Source organism: Aotus nancymaae, unplaced genomic scaffold (genome assembly GCF_030222135.1).
Source record: "Aotus nancymaae isolate 86718 unplaced genomic scaffold, 86718_ANA_hifiasm-v0.15.2.pri h1tg000014l, whole genome shotgun sequence".
In the NCBI taxonomy this organism is placed as follows: domain Eukaryota; kingdom Metazoa; phylum Chordata; class Mammalia; order Primates; family Aotidae; genus Aotus; species Aotus nancymaae.
Window position 1 is genome coordinate 73298434 of NW_026988425.1, and position 18338 is coordinate 73316771.

The window sequence follows — 18338 nt, forward strand, 5'->3', positions numbered from 1 at the left end:
AAAAATACAAAAATTAGCTGGGCATGGTGGTGTGGCTTCTAGTCCCAGCTACTCGGGAGGCTGAGGCAGGAGAATCTCTTGAACACGGGAGGCAGAGGTTGCAGTGAGCCAAGATTGCACCACTGCACTCCAGCCTGGCAACAGAGTGAGACTCTGTCTCAAAAAAAAAAAGGTATTTTTCTTCCTTTCCCTTTCAAAAATACTTTAACACCCACAAAAGAGAATATTTTATGGAATGCCAATATACTCATCGTCCAGCTTCAACATCTTCAGCTTTCTGCCATTCTTGTTCTATCTGTCTAGCATTTTTTTCTGTTAGACCACTTTAAAGCAAATTCCAGACATTGTATTATTTCACTTGTAAATAAGGAAATTTTTTTCCTTTTTGGCACAGCACTTGTTTGGTACTGGAGATTGCACTGAATATAGCTCTGAGAAGGACTCTCTTGGAAAGAGTTTGTAATGAGTTTCTGTTAATAATGTGTGCTATTATAATGGCAGCTCTCTTTTTGTTTCTTTCATGTTGTAATAAAGGAAAAATCTTAAGACAGGAATTTTGAAGACATAAAGGAGGTGGAATTAGCTTTTAAATAAGTCCTAGTATGTTAAATCTTAAAGAGAAGAAAGTTTGAAATCAATTACAAAAATTGAGATGGAGTCTTGCTCTGTCACCTGGGCTAGAGTGAAGTGACACAATCGTAGCTCACTGCAGCCTTGAGCTCCTGAGCTCTAGCAATCCTCCTTTCTCAGCCTCCCAAGTAGTTGGGACTACAAATGTGTGCCACCACCCCCAGCTAATTATTTATTTATTTTTCTGTAGTGTTGGGGTCTCCCTGTGTTGCTCAGGCTGGTCTCAAATCCTGGCCTAAAGCAACCCTCCTGCCTTGGCCTCCCAAAGTGCTGAGATTACAGGCGTGAGTCACCTTGCCTGGCCAAAATGAATTATTTAACTATGATTATGGTGTAAATTATTTTCATGGTTTGACCCCACTCTAGGGGACAATTAAATCATTGGTGATTCTCTTGTTGAGAGATCTTTTTTCCTTTTACCGAGCTCCCCCAGCTGTGCAGAACTCTTATTTAGAATGAAGGACAAGAGTTTCCTACACAGATGCCAATAATGCTGCTTCTCACTCCGTGCTTTGCAGAGCTTTGCTACAGTGAGGACATCATCCATAAGCCAATGTTTCATCCAACTTTCACAATCAATTCTGAGACCCAACAGCTGGTCAATATTATTTTAGGGCATTTACTAAGCTTCATTAATCAAGTGTGTAGTTGGCTTTTTCTAGTATTGCTAAACTTGTCTAAGGTAGTTGATTGCTGTTCTATGACTGATTGCTTTAGGCCCTTTTGATTGCAAGGGAGAGATATGAACTAGAGTTGTCTTGAATAATGATCACCTGTGAGTGTTGGGGGAAACAGTGAGAATATTATCAGGCAATATAAGGGTGAGTAGTGCTCTTTATGGGGGCCTATCTCTTCTTCGGATATTGCCGCTGGCCAGCCTTTCAGTGTTTATCCCCATTTGCCTTCTCACTGAGCCTTTCTTTCCTCATAGGTTTTGTTTCCCCTAACTTCAGGTTGCCGTATTTGCCATGGTACTAACTCAACGTTGTGGCCCCTTTTCTCCTGCTTCAGTTTTCACTGCAGCATCTCTCATATCCAGGGCCATATTCTTGTGGGAGGGAATGTGATTATCTCCGTTCAGATTTTGGGGCCAAACAAAATCATCAGTCCCTGACCAGCCCGTGGCTTGACTGCCAAACAGCAGGGGCTGTGGACGAGGGTGTTTCATGGAAAGTTTAATGAGTATGACAGTCATTGTTAACACATCTAGTGCATCCATCAAGCTAACTAAGATTACTTTTACCAAACTAATGTACATTCATTGTGATAGGCCACGTTCTTTCCTTTCAGTAGCAGTTTTACACCCTCACCTTATCAATGAGATCTTTGCAATCATACACCATTTCTGTCCTCTGGTCCTGTACCGTCACCTGTACCGCCCAGGGTCCACATTCAAAATTTTCTTTACTTTATTATATTTTAAAAATTATTTACAATTGTTCTTTTAACAATACATTAATAAACCTATTTTTCAAAATGTAGCATACATCAGAAAAATACACACATCATAGGTGTGCAGCTTGATGAGTTTTCACAAAGTGAATAGTTTTGTAATCAGCACCCAGATCAAGAAATTAACATGATCAGCCCTGCAGAGCTAACTTTATGTCTGTTCCTCTCCATCACCCCAACCATGGGTGGCCGTCATCCTTAATTTGTGACACTGTAGATTGCTTTTGCCAGTTTTTGAACTTCCTACTTATAGACTCATGCAGAAGTACCTTTTGTGTTGGGCTTCTTTTCCTCAACATCGTATTTGTGAGATTCATCCATGTTGTTCCTTCTTCCCTCCCTTCCTCCCTCTTTTGCTCCCTCCCTCCTTCCTTCCTTTCTCTCTCTCTCTTCCTTCCTTCTTTCCTTTCTTCTCTCATGTTCTTCCTCCCTCCCTCCCTCCCTTCCTTCCTTCTTTCCTTCCTTCCTTCCTTCCTTCTTTCCTTTCTTTCTTCTCTCATTTCCTCCTTCCCTCACCCCCTTCCTCCCTCCCTCCCTCCCTCCCTTCCTTTCTTATTTCCTTCCTTCCTTCCTTCTTTCCTTTCTCTTTCTCTCTTTCTCTCTCTCTCTCTTTCGAGACAGGGTCTTGTTGGAGTGTAGTGATGCAATCATGGCTTACTGCAGCCTTGACCCTCCCAGGCCCAAGTGATCCTCCTACCTCAGCCTCCTGAGTACCTGGGACTACAGGCACATGCCACCACACCTGACTTTTTTTTTTTTTTTGAAATAGAGTCTTACTCTGTCATCCAGACTGGAGTACAGTGGCATGATCGTGGCTCACTGCAGCTTCAACGTCCTGGGCTCCAGCGATTCTCCCACCTCAACCTGGGACTACAGGCATGCACCACCATGCCTGGCTAGATTACAGGCATGAGCCGCCACTCTTGGCCCCAGCTAATTTTTTTTTTTCTTCTTCTTCTTTTTTTTTCCAGAAACAATGTCTCTTTATGTTGCCAAAGCCAATCTCAAACTCTTGGGCTCAAGTGATCCTCCCACCTCGGCCTCCCAAAGTGCTGGGATTACAGGCATGAGCCACTGTGCCTGCCCCCTTTCCATTTCTTTGTAGTATTCCTCTGAATGAGTATACAAAGATTTCTTTTTTCTACATTTGAGTTGTTTCCGATTTGGAGCTGTTACAAATAATCCTGCTTAAAAAATGCTTGTACAAGGCTTTTGGTGCACATACATGTACATATTTCTGTCGGGTATGTATCCTCAGGAGTGGAGTTGTTTCACAGGGCATACATGTATTCAGCTTCAATAATTTCTACCAAATAGTTTTCCAAAATAGTTCCATCAATTTATACTTCCTCCAGCAATGTTTAAGAATTCAGTTACTTTTCATCCTTGCCAACCCTTGATGTTATCAGGATTTTAGTTGTAAGCATTCTAATAGGTGTGTAGTAACGTGTCATTTTGATTTGGATTTTCATTTCTCTGATAAAAATGAGGTTGAGCACCTTTTCAAGTACTTATTGATCATTTGATTGGTCTCTGTTTTTTTTTTTTTTTTCCTTGAGCCAGAGTCTTGCTTTGTCACCCAGGCTGGAGTGCAGTGGTGTGATCTCGGTTCACTGCAACCTCTGCCTCCCAGGTTCAAGGGATTCTCCTACTTCAACTTTCCAAGTAGCTGGAATTGCAGGTGTGTACCACCACACCGGGTTTTTATGTTTTTAGTAGAGACAGGGTTTCACCATGTTGGCCAGGCTGGTGTTGAACTCCTGACCTCAACTGATCTGCCCATCTTGGCTTCCCAAAGTGCTGGATTACAGGTGTGATCCATCACCCCTAGCCTGTTCTCTGTTTTGAAGTGCTTATTCAACTTTTACCCACCTTTTATTGAATTGTCTAATTGATTTGTAGGACTTAGAAATATTAAGTTAAACTATATGAATTACCATTTTTGTACATCAAAATGTTGAATATCATAATTTTATATTATTCATCCTAATACATATGATAGTCCTTTGTCAGTTATATGTATTGCAAGTATTTTCTCCTACTGCGGTTTGCCTTTTGACTCTTAACGGTGTCTTTTAAGAAGTTTTACACTTTAGTTATCTCATTTTCTTTATGGCATTTGTCTATCCATGAAATGAATGGAGATGAGGGCAACATTTGAAGTTGCCTTCTGTAGAAAGTGCAGGAACTGGGGCCCTCCCTGCTGCTCTGATAGATCAAATTGTGATTAAATCAATCAAATGGATCACAGAAGACCCAACAGTAGGTAGAATAGAATGTGTTTACAGTGGGTTGGGATTGCCACCCCAGGATGTCTTCCTTTTAGAGGAAGTCTCCAAGGCCAATTCTGAAAGATAAAAGTCATGATGTTCTTCCCTCCCTCATCCTACGGGGATCTGAGGTGTTCCCTCCTTGGATGTGGGCTTGTGGCTCTTCCTGCACCTCCACATATTCTGGGTATCTCATTCCAGCAGCTCTAACTTCAGGTTTTCGCAGTCATTCCTTACTCACACCTAGTTGTTTCATCTGGAAGGGACAAGGGCACTTTATACAACTTATCCAGAATTAAGTTAACCACTTGGAGGGTGTGCCAGCCAGGCTGGCCTGGGGGTGCTATGAGGGAAAGAAAGATGCATCATGCCCAGCAATGGTCAAGACAGTATCCTCAATTTTCAAAACAGGTCTCTGTAATACTCCATAATCACCTCCCTCCCCTTTTGTCCTGACCATTATCCAGGAAGTGGCCAAGAAGTGATGATCCCTTTTTGGGGATAGTGCATTCAATGATCAAACTATATCAAACTATCTTACTAAAGGGTATGGACCAGGAGGAGATGAGGAAGAGAGAGAACTGAACAGTCAGTCCATTTTGAAAATATAGGTTAGTTTCAAGAGCTACAATGGTGTGGCTGGAAACAGCTGACCAGTAGTAACCCGAAAAGGTATCAACAGTGATAAGGCAACACTGATAGCCCTCAGAAGGGTTCGAAGGTCTGATGTAGCCAATCTGCCAGGAGCAGGAGGGGGTAATGCTCCTTGCAATATGATCTTCCTCATTGCAAGACTAATTGGTCAGCTTTTGACAGGAGTCACAAGTCTGTCATTCATTGGTAGCCTCTGCATCCAAAACAGCCAGAGTTGATCAGCAGTGGGTTCCATCAGAGAACCAGTCCTTATTTGCGAGTATCTATGCAATTGTTCCAGACAGTTTGATCGGCAGCCATGATTCGTTTCCAGGTTTACATCCACAAAGAAGGGTCTCTTTAATCTGCTCGTCTGTAGTTTTCCAAATGGTAGCTCAAACAGCTATGCTATTGGCAACAACTGAAAAGTCAGTTCTACCCACTGAATGAAGCAAAAACATCATCTGTCTGCTTTTGCTTCTGCATAGCTGACACTGAAGCTGAGTAGCTACAGCACCCTGGTGAACACCACTGGGTTTTAGCTTAGCCAAACCATCGGTGAACCAGGCCCAAGCATTTAGAAAATCTGTGCGAAGGCCTCACTGAGCCAGTGTTTTTGGTTCAGGTATTAGAGTTGGGGATAAAGTTTCCCCCACAGGGACACTAGCTACTTTTTAGAAAATGTAAAGCTGAGGCTGCCAGACCAGCTCCGTTCTTCAGTATACCATTTCCATTTGACAAGCAAGGGGCTGGCCCTTCCCACTTTGTTAGTTCTTGATCTGACTTGTTATATCTTCAAATGGGAATTTCAGGCCGGAGAGTAACAAGGTCTCTATCAATGTTTTGACAGAGACTCTGAGGCAGCAAACTAAGAGTTGCTTGTATGCTTTGTAATTTTGATGAATGCTGGACATTGGGTGTGAAAAATCATAGAGGAAATTTGAGGTCCTGTTTTCTTTCAGAGAGGATTTACTTTTGCTTTCTTGCAGGCATTAGTGTGGAGGTACATTCTATTAATCCATTTTGGGATTGGGCTGGTCAGTTAGGTTTCAGGTTTTCTGAGAGCTAGCCTATTTCCAGTTTGCCCTAAAATCTAAAGTGTAGCCCTCCCAGAGTCCTCTCTAGAATTCTGGAATATTTACACAACTCTTCCTCTTTTGGCTCTTCAGCCCTATGAGATTGTGAGGAACTCAGTGCCAGTCCCCCCCTTTTAGCTGCTGGGGGTTTCTTAGCCTCCTGGCTCTGCACGCTGATAAAGTGGCAAATGCCTCTGGGGAAAAGATTCCCCGACTGTCAGAGTCACTGCTAGTGAACCTCCCTCCTCTCAGGTATCCTTGCCCCTCATATCTTGGCTATTGTTTGCTTAATGATGCTTTCAAACAGATTTTTTTTGTTTTTGGCATTGTGTCCAGCTTTGAAAATTGTTCTTAGTATGTGTGTGGTTGAGGGATGGGTCTGCAACAAGCTACTTGGCCATTACTACTTGGCCAGGAGTTTTAATCTTGTGTCCAAAAATGCATGAAACTTTTTAAAACAGTGGAAAAGTTAATCTCCCTCTTTTTTTCTGGAAACTTACCTGTTAATTACTTCTAGTTCAATAATGATAAGCTAGTAATTCGTCAAATTACAACTAATCCTTATTTTATCAATTTAATTCAGAACATCTCTCAACATTGTGCATTTGAGCAAAATAAAAGAAAAATATCATTTTGTAGTCATAAGACTTTTTTACAGCTATTTACCCTTATATTACTAATGTAAAGAGGTGTATATTTTGAGGGTATCAAGCTGTGAGTCCCATTTATTCCTCACACGGTGGGTTTAAATTTTGCTTTTAGGTATTTTCTCATACTTGATGTCTGTCTATTGGTCTTGAATGTCTATTGGTCTATTGTGTATTTTAGTCGATGAACATTTAATTTAAGGCAATTATCTTTCTGTAGGCCTGTAACATACTGACTTGTTAATTTTTTATGAACATTGCTTTGTGTTATGTGATTGTAACACAATTTGTTTAATGCTGATTTAAGGTTAACACTGAGGCACGCACTTTCCATATATTATCTCATTTAATCTTTGCAACCACCTCGAGATATCAGCATCTTATTTATTTTGCAGGAGGCTTAGAATGGTTTGGTAATTTACCCAGGGCAAACCTTTATGAAATGGCAAACCTGCCTAATAGAACCAAAATTAGTAACAGCGTTTGGTGAGTATGGCCCTTAGCTAGGAGCTGGAAGTCTGGCAGTATATAACTAGGAAGGAAATGTTTTTGTCTTCAGTCTCATTCTTCACCATCAGAACTAGTAGGCATAACCTCTATAATCTCTCTGTGCTGGGCTCTGTGCTGAGGGCCTGGGAACTTAGTCATGGTAGATAGTGGGATGTTGGAGAACAGCAGTCTATCTGTCTCTGAAGAACCCACTGTCTTCCTGTTGAACATCTTGACTTGCAGCTCAGGCTTCTGCCCAGCTCCACAAGGTGCTGGCACTGAAGATGTAGAGAACACGGTTCTCTGCCGTTTCAGACCTTGCCTATGCTATAGCTCTTAACTCCATGAGAACGTTTCTTACATTTTAATGTGGATCCACATCACGTGTACCTCGATTTATGCTACCACTTTCTGGCCACTAGTTGTAATTTTCAGTCTCCCCAGGCCCAGAACAGTGAATAACATGTTGCCACACATTGGCATACTGCAACCTGTGCCATTCACTGTGTGCGTAATTAAATGAGAAGGGGTCCTTAGATATACGCAGTCCTTTTGTTTTGGTCCAAAGTGTCCTCTTGTATTTTTTTTTTTTTGAGATGGAGTCTTGCTCTCTTGCCCAGGCTGGAGTGCAGTGGCATGATCTCGGCTCACTGCAACCTCTGCCTCCCGGGTTCAAGCCATTCTTCTACCTCAGCCTCCTGAGTAGCTGGGATTACAAGCATGCACCACCACCCCTAGCTAATTTTTGTATTATTAGTAGAGACGGGGTTTCACCATGTTGGTCAGCCTGGTCTTGAACTCCTGACCTCGTGATCCACCTGCCTCGGTCTCCCAAAGTGCTGGAATAACAGGCATGAGCCACCAAGCCCAGCCTTGTATTTGTTTTGTTGGCAAGGTTCACCTGTTTGGAATTGTGACATAAAATGAACAGTAGCATCCTGTGATTGTAGAGCCCCAACTGTCATTTCCTCCCACGAACATGAATATAAATTTATTTTCAGCGTGGCGGTTTGAGCAGAGTCCATCCTCCTTCCTGTTTACCTGGCCTGACATTTGTTAGAGCATGGAAGGAGTCATGGCATTCCATTTGGATGAATGGTACCAAAAGTCCAGTATATTGAGGCCAAATTCCCAAGTTCAAGTTCTTCATCCACCTTTGACAAACTGGATCCTCAAGCTTACTCATGTCTTCATCTGGAAAATGGGCATGATAATTTCTACCTAATAAACAAAGTGGGAATAATAAATTAACTGAGATATGTGAAAGGAGTTTGTAAACTGTAAAATGCTACCAAAATTTTATTTATTTATTTATTTATTTATTTATTGAGACAGAGTTTTGCTCTTGTTGCCCAGGCTGGAGTGCGACGGCTGGATCTTGGCTTACTGCAACCTCTACTTCCTGGATTCAAGCAATGCTCCAGCCTCCAGAGTAGCTGGGATTACAGGCGCCTGCCACCATACCCAGCTAATTTTTGTAATTTTTAATAGAGACAGGGTTTGTCCATGTTGGCCAGGATGGTCTCAAACTCCTGACCTAAGGTAATCCACCTGCCTCAGCTTCCCAAAGTGCTGGGATTACAGGTGTGCACCACTGTGCCTGGTCCAAAATGTTATTTTAAATTCTTCACAATTAAAGTTTTTCATTTAAGTGAGGGCAATTTAAAGAGCAAATCATTTGAAAGTTTGGATGCTACAGATGTGTATTCTGTTCATTTTATGGTTCATCTTGAGAACCAGATAGCTTATCCGCCTAGTTTGTAAGCATGTTTATGAGTCTAGCGTTTTTAAGCTCTTCAGATAATATTTAGTGGATGGTAAATTCCTTAAGAAATAGTTGGGAGATTACTTTTACCAACTTCAGGAAATGATTGCCTTAGAGGCTACGTCAGTGAAAGAGTTTCTTTGTCATGTAATTTCTTTCTGGTATGTAAATCCTTCTGACTAATAATTGTATTAAAGATATTAAAGTAAGAATAGTAGTTTTTTTTTAGAGGAAATACATTGCTAAATTGATATTTATGCTTTAAAAATGCAGGTTTTTTTGAACAGAGAATGTCTAAAATGTATACTAAAAGGAAAATAATGCAAGTCCACAGCTTACTCTTTTTTTCTTCCTTTTAGTATAAAGCACTGTGTTAATGGAATATTTTTTAAAAGCAGTTTTTTAATTTATAAAAGTAATGTCTATCATGTAAAATTTGGAAATCACAAAGAACTATAAGAAAAAAACTAAAAATCTTCTGAAATCCCATTCTTCACAGAAAGCTATGTATTCAATTGTTAGAGAATTTTCTTCAAGGCCTTTTTTCTGTGTATGTATATAATAAATAGACATTTTTTTTTTTTTTTGAGACGGAGTTTTGCTCTTGTTACCCAGGCTGGAGTGCAATGGCGCGATCTCGGCTCACCGCAACCTCCGCCTCCTGGGTTCAGGCAATTCTCCTGCCTCAGCCTCCTGAGTAGCTGGGATTACAGGCACGCACCACCATGCCCAGCTAATAAATAGACATTTTAAAGGGAGACAAGGCCAGGCACAATGGCTCATGCCTGTAATCCCAACACTTTGGGAGGATGAGGCGGGTGGATCACCTGAGGTCAGGATTTTCAAGACCAGCCTGTCCAACATAGTGAAACCCCTTTTCTACTTAAAATACAAAAATTAGCTGGGCATGGTGACAGGCACCTGTAATCCAAGCTACTCAGGAGGCTGAGGTAGGACAATCACTTGAACCCAGGAGGCAGAGTTTGCAGTGAACTGAGATCGTGTCGTTGCACTCCAGCCTGGGCGACAAGAGCCAAATTCCATTTCAAAAAAATAAAAAATAAAGGAAAATAAAATTGGGATCATATTGTGTATAGAATTTTGGATCCTGATACTTTACTGAATATTACATTTTGAGCATTTTGCTTGCCATTAAATATTCTTCGAACACATTATTTTTAAGGACTGTATAGCATTCTACCACACAGATGTAAAATAAGCACTCCCCTACAACCTGTTTTAATGTTGAAAAGCTTTGTTTTGCTATTGTGATTCTGCAGCGAACATCAGGATGACATTTGTGGATAATTTGCAGGGCTGGTGGAGCACATGCAAAGAAATGAACAAATAAAACAGTGGGAAGTGAGAGTCTCCTTTTAAGGGTAGTTCCCAATTTCTCCACCTTAATTAAGAACTATTTTCTTTAATAAACACTATACTTGCATTTCAAGGTAGCTTTATAACTAATTGAAAAAAAAATCCAACATAAGATACATATTTCTGAAATGAAAGTACAATCTGTGAATTAAAATATAGAAATGAATATGATCAAATATAGTAGTCTGATTTCTTGAAATAAAACTAAGTTATGAATACTTTTTGGTGATATTTATTATAATTAAAGTGTCTAGGATTATTATTAATGAGCTCCACTTGAAGGCACAAAGTAGGAATGCCTCAAATTACCAGATTTAATTGATTCTAAGAATATCTTCATTTTAATATTTTGCATTTTCTGAAATTAAGTTGTGTTTTCATTGTGTACATTTGATTGATGTACTAATTCTTTCCCTAAAGTCTTCACTAACTTATGTTGCACTGTACAATACCGTCTTAGAAACAAAGGAATGTGGCAGCTTTCAGACAAGAGATACTTGGCATTTATTTGTGTTTCAAAGATCTTTGCTGCATGTGTATTCGGAACAGCAGGTACTATATAAGGATGTCTACACTGCATTCTGTACTATAAGCTTTGGCCTTTTATAATAATTCGATTTAAGGACAGAGACTATCACGACCATGTGAGAAAGAGGAAAATCTGGTGCTTGGCTTTTAAGATGTATGCTCTGAAAACCTGCTTGGAAGATGGCAGATGTTGGTCCCAGCTGACCTTTACCCTGGTTGATTTTTATCTTTTTTTGTAACCCCGTAGGACAACAAGACCTTTGCTCACTAAAAATCAAGATGCTGCTGCTGATTCTTTATACAGCTACAGCATTACCTACTCATTTGGCAGTGGGTTTTCATTTTTTCATATTCTTCCATTTGGCTTAGAGATGGCATATTTGACAGTTTGGTAATTTTAGCCCATCCTTAAATTTGATTTGTTACCTTTGTGAATTGAAAAAAGCAAAACAAAACTATTCAGCACTTCTGGATTAGGAAACTCATTCTTTCCTACTTTACTTTACTTTGTTGGTAAGAGCTGTCTTGCCTCCTGGGACTGACTGTTACCCTTTCCACCTAGAACATCGTGTCCCCGGGGCCCACCAGCCCTTCCCCAGCATAACTTTCCATGTGGCTTTTGGAAATGAGGGTGATTTTGGCACCAGACAGTACTCTTGAAAGAATACCAGCTGGGCGCAGTGGCTCATGCCTGTAATCCCAGCACTTTGGGAGGCCAAGGTGGGTGGATCACTTGAGGTCAGGAGTTTGAGACCAGCCTGGCCAACGTGGTGAAACCCCATCGATACTAAAAGAATACAAAAATTATTGTCAGGCATGGTGGTGCATGCCTGTAATTCCAGCTACTTGGGAGGCTGAGTCAGGAGAATAGCTTGAACACAGGAGGCGGAAGTTGCAGTGAGCCAAGATCGTGTCACTGCACTCCAGCCTGGCAACAGAGCCAGAATCTGTCTCAAAAAAAAAAGGAGAATACCACTTAGTTTCCTCTCCTCTACCATTTAAAAACTTATACCCTTTGTGAATTTCAATAAATGAGTGTTCTAACTGTGATGTTTAGATAAAACATTTTATTTGAAAATTATTTGGGGGTCTTAGAAGGCAGGTTTGTTGGAAGCATGTCTGTAATTTTGAGAAGGGGAAGACAGCCCGTTGGCTTTCCACCTGGTAGCCTTGTTGGCTAGAGAAACAGGATTCTTCCAGAGCCCACTTACCCCACCCCTGCGTGCCGGTTCTCAAATTCCTTAGGGTTCCTGCTAATAACATCATGGTAAAATCCAGGCAAGCAAGCATTTTCTAGATACTTGGTAATGTTTTCTCCACATTTGTCTAAAAGCCACTTAAAGTTTTAGAGCTGTGTATGTATGGATTGTGTTACTGTAGTCCCGATACACCAGTACTACTTGCTTATAGTCACTATTAAGAAGTGAAAACCTTCCATTTTAGGTTTTATTAAGACTTTTGGCCAGGCACGGTGGCTTATGCCTGTAATCCCAGCACTTTGGGAGGCCAAGGTGGGTGGTTTACCTGAGGTCAGGAGTTCGAGACCAGTCTGACCAACGTGGTGAAACCCCCTCTCTACTAAAAATACAAAAATTAGCCAGGTGTGGTGGTGGGCACCTGTAATCCCAGCTACTTGGGAGGCTGAGACAGGAGAATTGCTTGAACCTGGGAGGTGGAGGTTGCTGTGAGCTGAGATTGTGCTACTGCACTCCAGCCTGGGCCATAAGAGCAAAACTCTGTTTCAAAAAAAAAAAAAAAGTATTAAAAAAAAAAAGACTTTTGTTGTTGTTCCTGTTAATGTGATTTGGCTTTTCATTGCCTAATTGTTACCACAGCAGGGGTTCCAAGTTTTCCAGCACAGTCTTGATTGAAATATTCTACCTCTACAATTCCATAAATGCTTTTGGGTTTTCAGGTCATGATGTCATGGTTTTGCTTTAAAAATTGTGGTACCTGTACTTTCCGAAAGCTTAAAAAAAGTTTACAAATCCATGGTTAGACTCTAAAAGGGTGTTCTTAGCAGTCCGTGTGCTACAGCTGAGATGCAAAGAAGCTTTCTTACATTGTCATTTGTTGTTGCTGAGCTCTGAGCACACTGGTGTGTACATGCATGTGTGTGTGTATACGTGTGTGTACGTGTGTGTGTACCTGTGTGTGTGTGTGTGTGTGTGTGTGTAGCAGTGCTCTAGAGAGTGCTTTCTTTGAGATAGAGTCTCGCTCTGTCTCCCAGGCTGGAGTGCAGTGGTATGATCTGCTCACTGCAACCTCTACCTTCCAGGTTCTGATTCTCATGCATCAGCCTCCTCAGTAGTTGGGATTGTAGGCATGCACCATCAGACATGGCTAAATTTTGTACGTTTAGTAGAAAAGGGTTTTCACCATGCTGGCACAGGCTGGTTGTGAACTCCTAGCCTCTAGTGATCTGCCTGCCTCATCCTCTAAAGTCTTCTTTAGGAGGTGTACCAGACATTTCCTTTCTCATACTAAAAATTGCTTTTTAAAAGCAAAGCAGCTAGTTTCAATGGGAAAATTACAGTGTCTCATATTTGCCTTTCAAGAAAAAATTATGTAAAGGATAAATTATAAAGGGAAATACAGTTTTAAAAATGAATTAATTCACTAGCAGTGGAGCACTAGAGTGATATGGCTTATGCCCTAAAATGATAGATCAGGACCGGCATTGGTGGGGCTTTTCTGCCTGAGAATATACCTTTTGAAGGTATATTCTCAACTCTGATGGCTCTTAGGAGGCTTTGTCAGAGCCTGAGGACTTCATTCCTTCATTTACTCACTAAGCACGTTTTGAGAACTTGATGAGTATTGAAGGCTGTACTCAGGCCTGTGGAAGAATTTAAGGTCTCATCTCTGCTGTCCTGAAAGCTCGTTTCTATGCAGGAGATGAGATGGTGTATTTGAAGGCATTCTCTGAGGAGCTGAGGGGTTTGGTGAAGGCTATACATATTCTTGGAGGGGGAAGACCTTTCTGGCTTTGTGGTCAGGGAGGGTCGCAGGAACATCTGAAATCACCCTTGAGGAAGGAGCCATGTTTAACCTGTAGGAAGAAGGAAGAGCTAGGCTTGTTTTGGCTTAAGTTGAGAGTGTTTAGGTTCAAGTTGGTAATAATGTTTGGGTAAGACTGGAAAGGCAGATAGGGTGGACTGTGTGGCTGGGGGCTGGGAGTGGGATAGGAATTTGATTCTATTATTAATCAAGTTTGCTGTGGGGAATTTTTCTTGATGTCAAATAGGTCTCCACAAAATTTACAGTAGCTTGGAGCCATGTCTCTCAAAGTTAGCCATGAGGAATATCCACTTGTATGCTTTGGTACCACCTTTTGAAATGGGTTAGGACAGGATTTCCAGAACTTTTACTTTGCAAATGTCTTTGTTAATCCTCCCTTACTTGATAACCTGTTCTTCAAGCAGTGTTTGCCCTCTGAATATCGATGAGCTGGCATCAGTAATTACAGAGACCAAGCTGGGGCATCCCCTTTGCCCCTGTTCTTCTCTGCTCCCAGCGTCCGCTAGCACCAACATGTTGGGGTCTCTGCTGTGGCAACTGCAGGACACTGAAGTTGGTGGACTCTCCATCTGGGAGTCTCAGTTGCTGAGTCTTGCCTCTTCCAGTCACCTGCTCAAATTGTGATGACTTGGGCCCTCTGCATGGTGTGTATGTTGGGGGGCTCACTGGGATCCAGGTGAAACTGATGGCAGCAGCCCTGCCCACCCTAAGCTGAGCTGCTCTTCATCCTGAGGATGTCTGTATCTGAAGCCACAGCCCTGGGCAGCCCACCCTAGGTAAACGGTGCTATTTAAGTACCTACAGAGTATCTTTGATTTTGCCTCTGGCTCTGAAAAGCCTAGAATATTTACCATCTAGCCCTTTACAGAAAACATTTCCAACCTCTGCTTTACACCTGCACTGTTCATTATGGTAGCCACTAGCCACAGGTGGCTTTTGAGCACTTGAAATGTGACTAGTCCAAAATGAGATGTGCTTTGTGTGTACTGACACATGCCGGAATTCAAAGGCTTGGTACCAAAAAAACCCATAAAAGATCTCAATACATTTTTTATTTGATTACATGTTGAATGAATATTTTGGATATACTGTACTGGGTGAAATAAAAGTATTATTAAAGTTAATTTTACTTATTTCTCTTTATTTCTTTTTCATGTGGTCACTAGAAAATTTAAAATTACATGCATGGCTTGCATTTGTGGTGCATATTGTATTTCGGTTATCCAGTGCTGATCTGTAATATAGCATCCAAGTTTATTGTCTACAGAGTTCTTTCTTCATGGAGCCTCTTGAATAAACCTAGCTCTTTTTTTCTTCTTCCTTTTCTTTCTGTTTTTTAGAAAGAGTCTCATGCTGTTGCCCAGGCTAGAGTGCAGTGGTGCGATCTTGGCTCACTGCAACCTCTGCCTCCCAGGTTCAAGCGATTCTCCTGCCTCAGTCTCCCGAGTAGCTGAGATTACAGGCACCATGCCAGGCTGATTTTTGTATTTTTAGTAGAGATGGGGTTGTACCATGTTGACGCAGCTGGTCTCGAACTCCTGGCCTCAAGTGATCCATCCATCTCAGCCTCTCAAAGTGCTGGGATTACACGCATGAGCCACTGCACTTGGCCACGATTTTCTTGTGGTACACATTTAGCAAACGTGACTGATCCCCAAGCATGTTTTAGGTTAGGGTTTGTGTTTTGTTGACAGCTAAGCTATAATTTAATTGATGTAAACTCTTACCTTTAAATAAAGATTATACTTTCCTTTGTGTTTTCTAAATACAGATATATTTATTACGCTTTGTTTTATTTTAAATCAGGCATTCCTTTGTTATTCTATCATATGTGCTTTAAGCAATCTATGAGGTCTACATTTTCTGTGATGTAAAAATTATGACTTTATCATGTGTAATCTTTGATCCAGCAACTTTACTTCTAGGTTTATGTCCTAAGGAAACACTTGGGAAAGTCTACAAAGGTGTGTATATAATAAGTAGGCTCATTAGAGTGTTGTCATTAATAACGGAAAATTGAATACAACCTCAATGCCCAACTATAAAGATTGATTACTTAAATTATGAAATATCCACATAATTGTATTTCCAATGTAAATGATGGCAATGAGTTATTAGAAAGTCTCTGTAGAGTATCAATATTTTAAAGAGAAGTGTATGAATTTATGCTTTTAAGAGTTCTGAAAGAGGCCTGTGTAGTGGTTCATGCCTGTGATCCTAGCACTTTGGGAGGCCAAGGCAAGCAGATTACTTGAGTTCTGGAGATCAAGACCAGCCTGGGCAACATAGCGAGACCTCCTGTCTACAAAAAATACACAAATATTTGCCAGATGTGGTGGCAAGTGCCTGTAGTCCCAGCTACTTTGGAGGCTGAGGTGAGAGAATGACTTGAGTCTGGGAGGTGAAGATTGTAGTGAGCAGAGATCGTGCCTCTGCACTCCAGCCTGGTCTACAAAGTGAGAACCTGTCTCAAAAACAGTAGCAACAAAAACAACAGAAATTCTGAAAGAAATGGATTCTGACTGTTCGTACTGATTCTCTTTGATAGGGAAGTTTGGGGTTAATTTGCTTCAAGATGATTTATTTTTCTATAGTAGAGTTGTAAATCTTATATAATTAAAATAATTACTTAGTCATTTAGTAACTGATACATGATGCAGCTATAGAAAAAGTTCAAAATTCTAAATGAAAATATTTTTGCGGCATGAGAATTCATAACAGTTGATTTTATTGTCACATGATGACGGATGTTAGATAAAGAGCAGTTTCCCCAGAGATGAGTCACATGTTGCAAACAAATTGTTTTGGTAGTAAGGTAAGGAGTAACGACATGTGTACCCTCTAAAATACAAAGTTCTTATTTAAACACCTTCTGAGGTCTACCCTGGATTCTCCGTTTTGCTGCAATTGTGATCAACAATGACTTTTCCACTAAAATAATTTCCTGAATATTTAAGTGCTTCATGGCTAGTTATTTTTAAATGACCCAGCACAGGAAGGATGTGGAAGGGGTGGGGTTTTATGGAACTCCTGCCAGTTTGTGGAAAAAATGAAAGTGAACTAAGGCCACCAAAAAGATTCTGAAGAGAGTGTTAGGTATGAAGCAAAGATTTTAATTGTGGAAGATAAATAGAGTATGTGCTTGACTCCAAGTGGTCTTTAGGGGTGTGTATGTATGTGTATGTGTATGCATTTGTTGTTCCCGTGGTGAAATTCAATGCAAAGAGTCAATTTAACAGTTGAAACTTCAAACAGTAAGAAAATGACTTTTATTATAGTAGTTAACAGGTGAGCCCCAGCTAGCAAGCACAGCTCTACCATTGGGATTTACCTTTCACATTGACAATATTAAACAAACCTTTAAAGATGCCATCACATAGTCTATATCTGAAATTATATGTTCTAAGTATAGCTTCAGCTAAGTTAATTGGAAATGTGACTGGCAATATGCACATTATTTTAAAAATTGGTCATAAATCTTTTAGATCATTAAGACATTCATGGAGTTAAATGGTACCTTCTCAGTCCCAGCCAAGCACTCTGTAAGTCTCCTATGTGCATCCACTGCTCCATACACAGCTCTTACAGCACTGGGACTGGGATCATTGTTGGTTATTATCTGTGTATCTGTCTGTCTTCTATTAAAGTCTGAACTTCTTAGAACTGTATCTTATTTATGTTTGTATTTCTAACTACCAGTACAGATATGTAGTTAGTTTCACATAGTCAATGTTTACTGAAAGAAGTAAAGTAAGAGAAGGGCATTCTGTATGGTGCAATTTTTAATTAGTCTCCATATTCAAAAGGCAGTAGTCTGAATAGTCTGAATTGCTCTGTACTGGATGCCTTGGGGACATAAAGAAATGTGACAGTCTCTAACTTAGGGGAGTTTAAACTACATTTTGCAAGGAGAAATCTACCATTAGTATCTGTTAAGGTTCATCTTTTCATCTTGCTCACCACTGCTTGAATGCAAACCTTTATATCACCTCAGTTGAACTGCTAGGTGACCTCCACGCCTCCTTTCTAATTCATTCTCCTCATTGCCATTGCGCCTGTTTCTCTAAATTGGTCAGATCATGTTATTTTCCTGCTTAATATCTGCTGTTGGCTCCTTGTAACTGCTCGATAACCCACCCTCTTTCCAGAACACTGAAGCCCTCGGAGGTCTGGCCCCTTTACTCACACTGTCCCCATGTCTGGGACCCAGTCACACCATACAAAGCTAGTCATCACTGTTCAACAGGCCATGCACATTGCTGCGTTCTTTGGTCGAAATGCTCTCCAGCTTCCTTCTTCTACCAGATGAGCTCCTTTTCTGTAGAAGACTAACTGTCCGCCCCTCTAGGAAGTTAGCCCCACCCTGCCAGTCCATCTCTACATAGTGTTTACCAACTCTTTGATTTACGGTGACCTTATGGGTCTGTCCTTTGCTTCTGGACTTTTTCTT

General features: G+C 40.8%; 1 protein-coding gene across 1 annotated transcript in view; it reads left to right on the top strand.

Annotated features, from left to right (window-relative positions):
- Positions 1 to 18338, top strand: part of RASGRF2 (Ras protein specific guanine nucleotide releasing factor 2) — a 269826-nt gene that overhangs the window by 8126 nt on the left and 243362 nt on the right. The window lies entirely within an intron of this gene.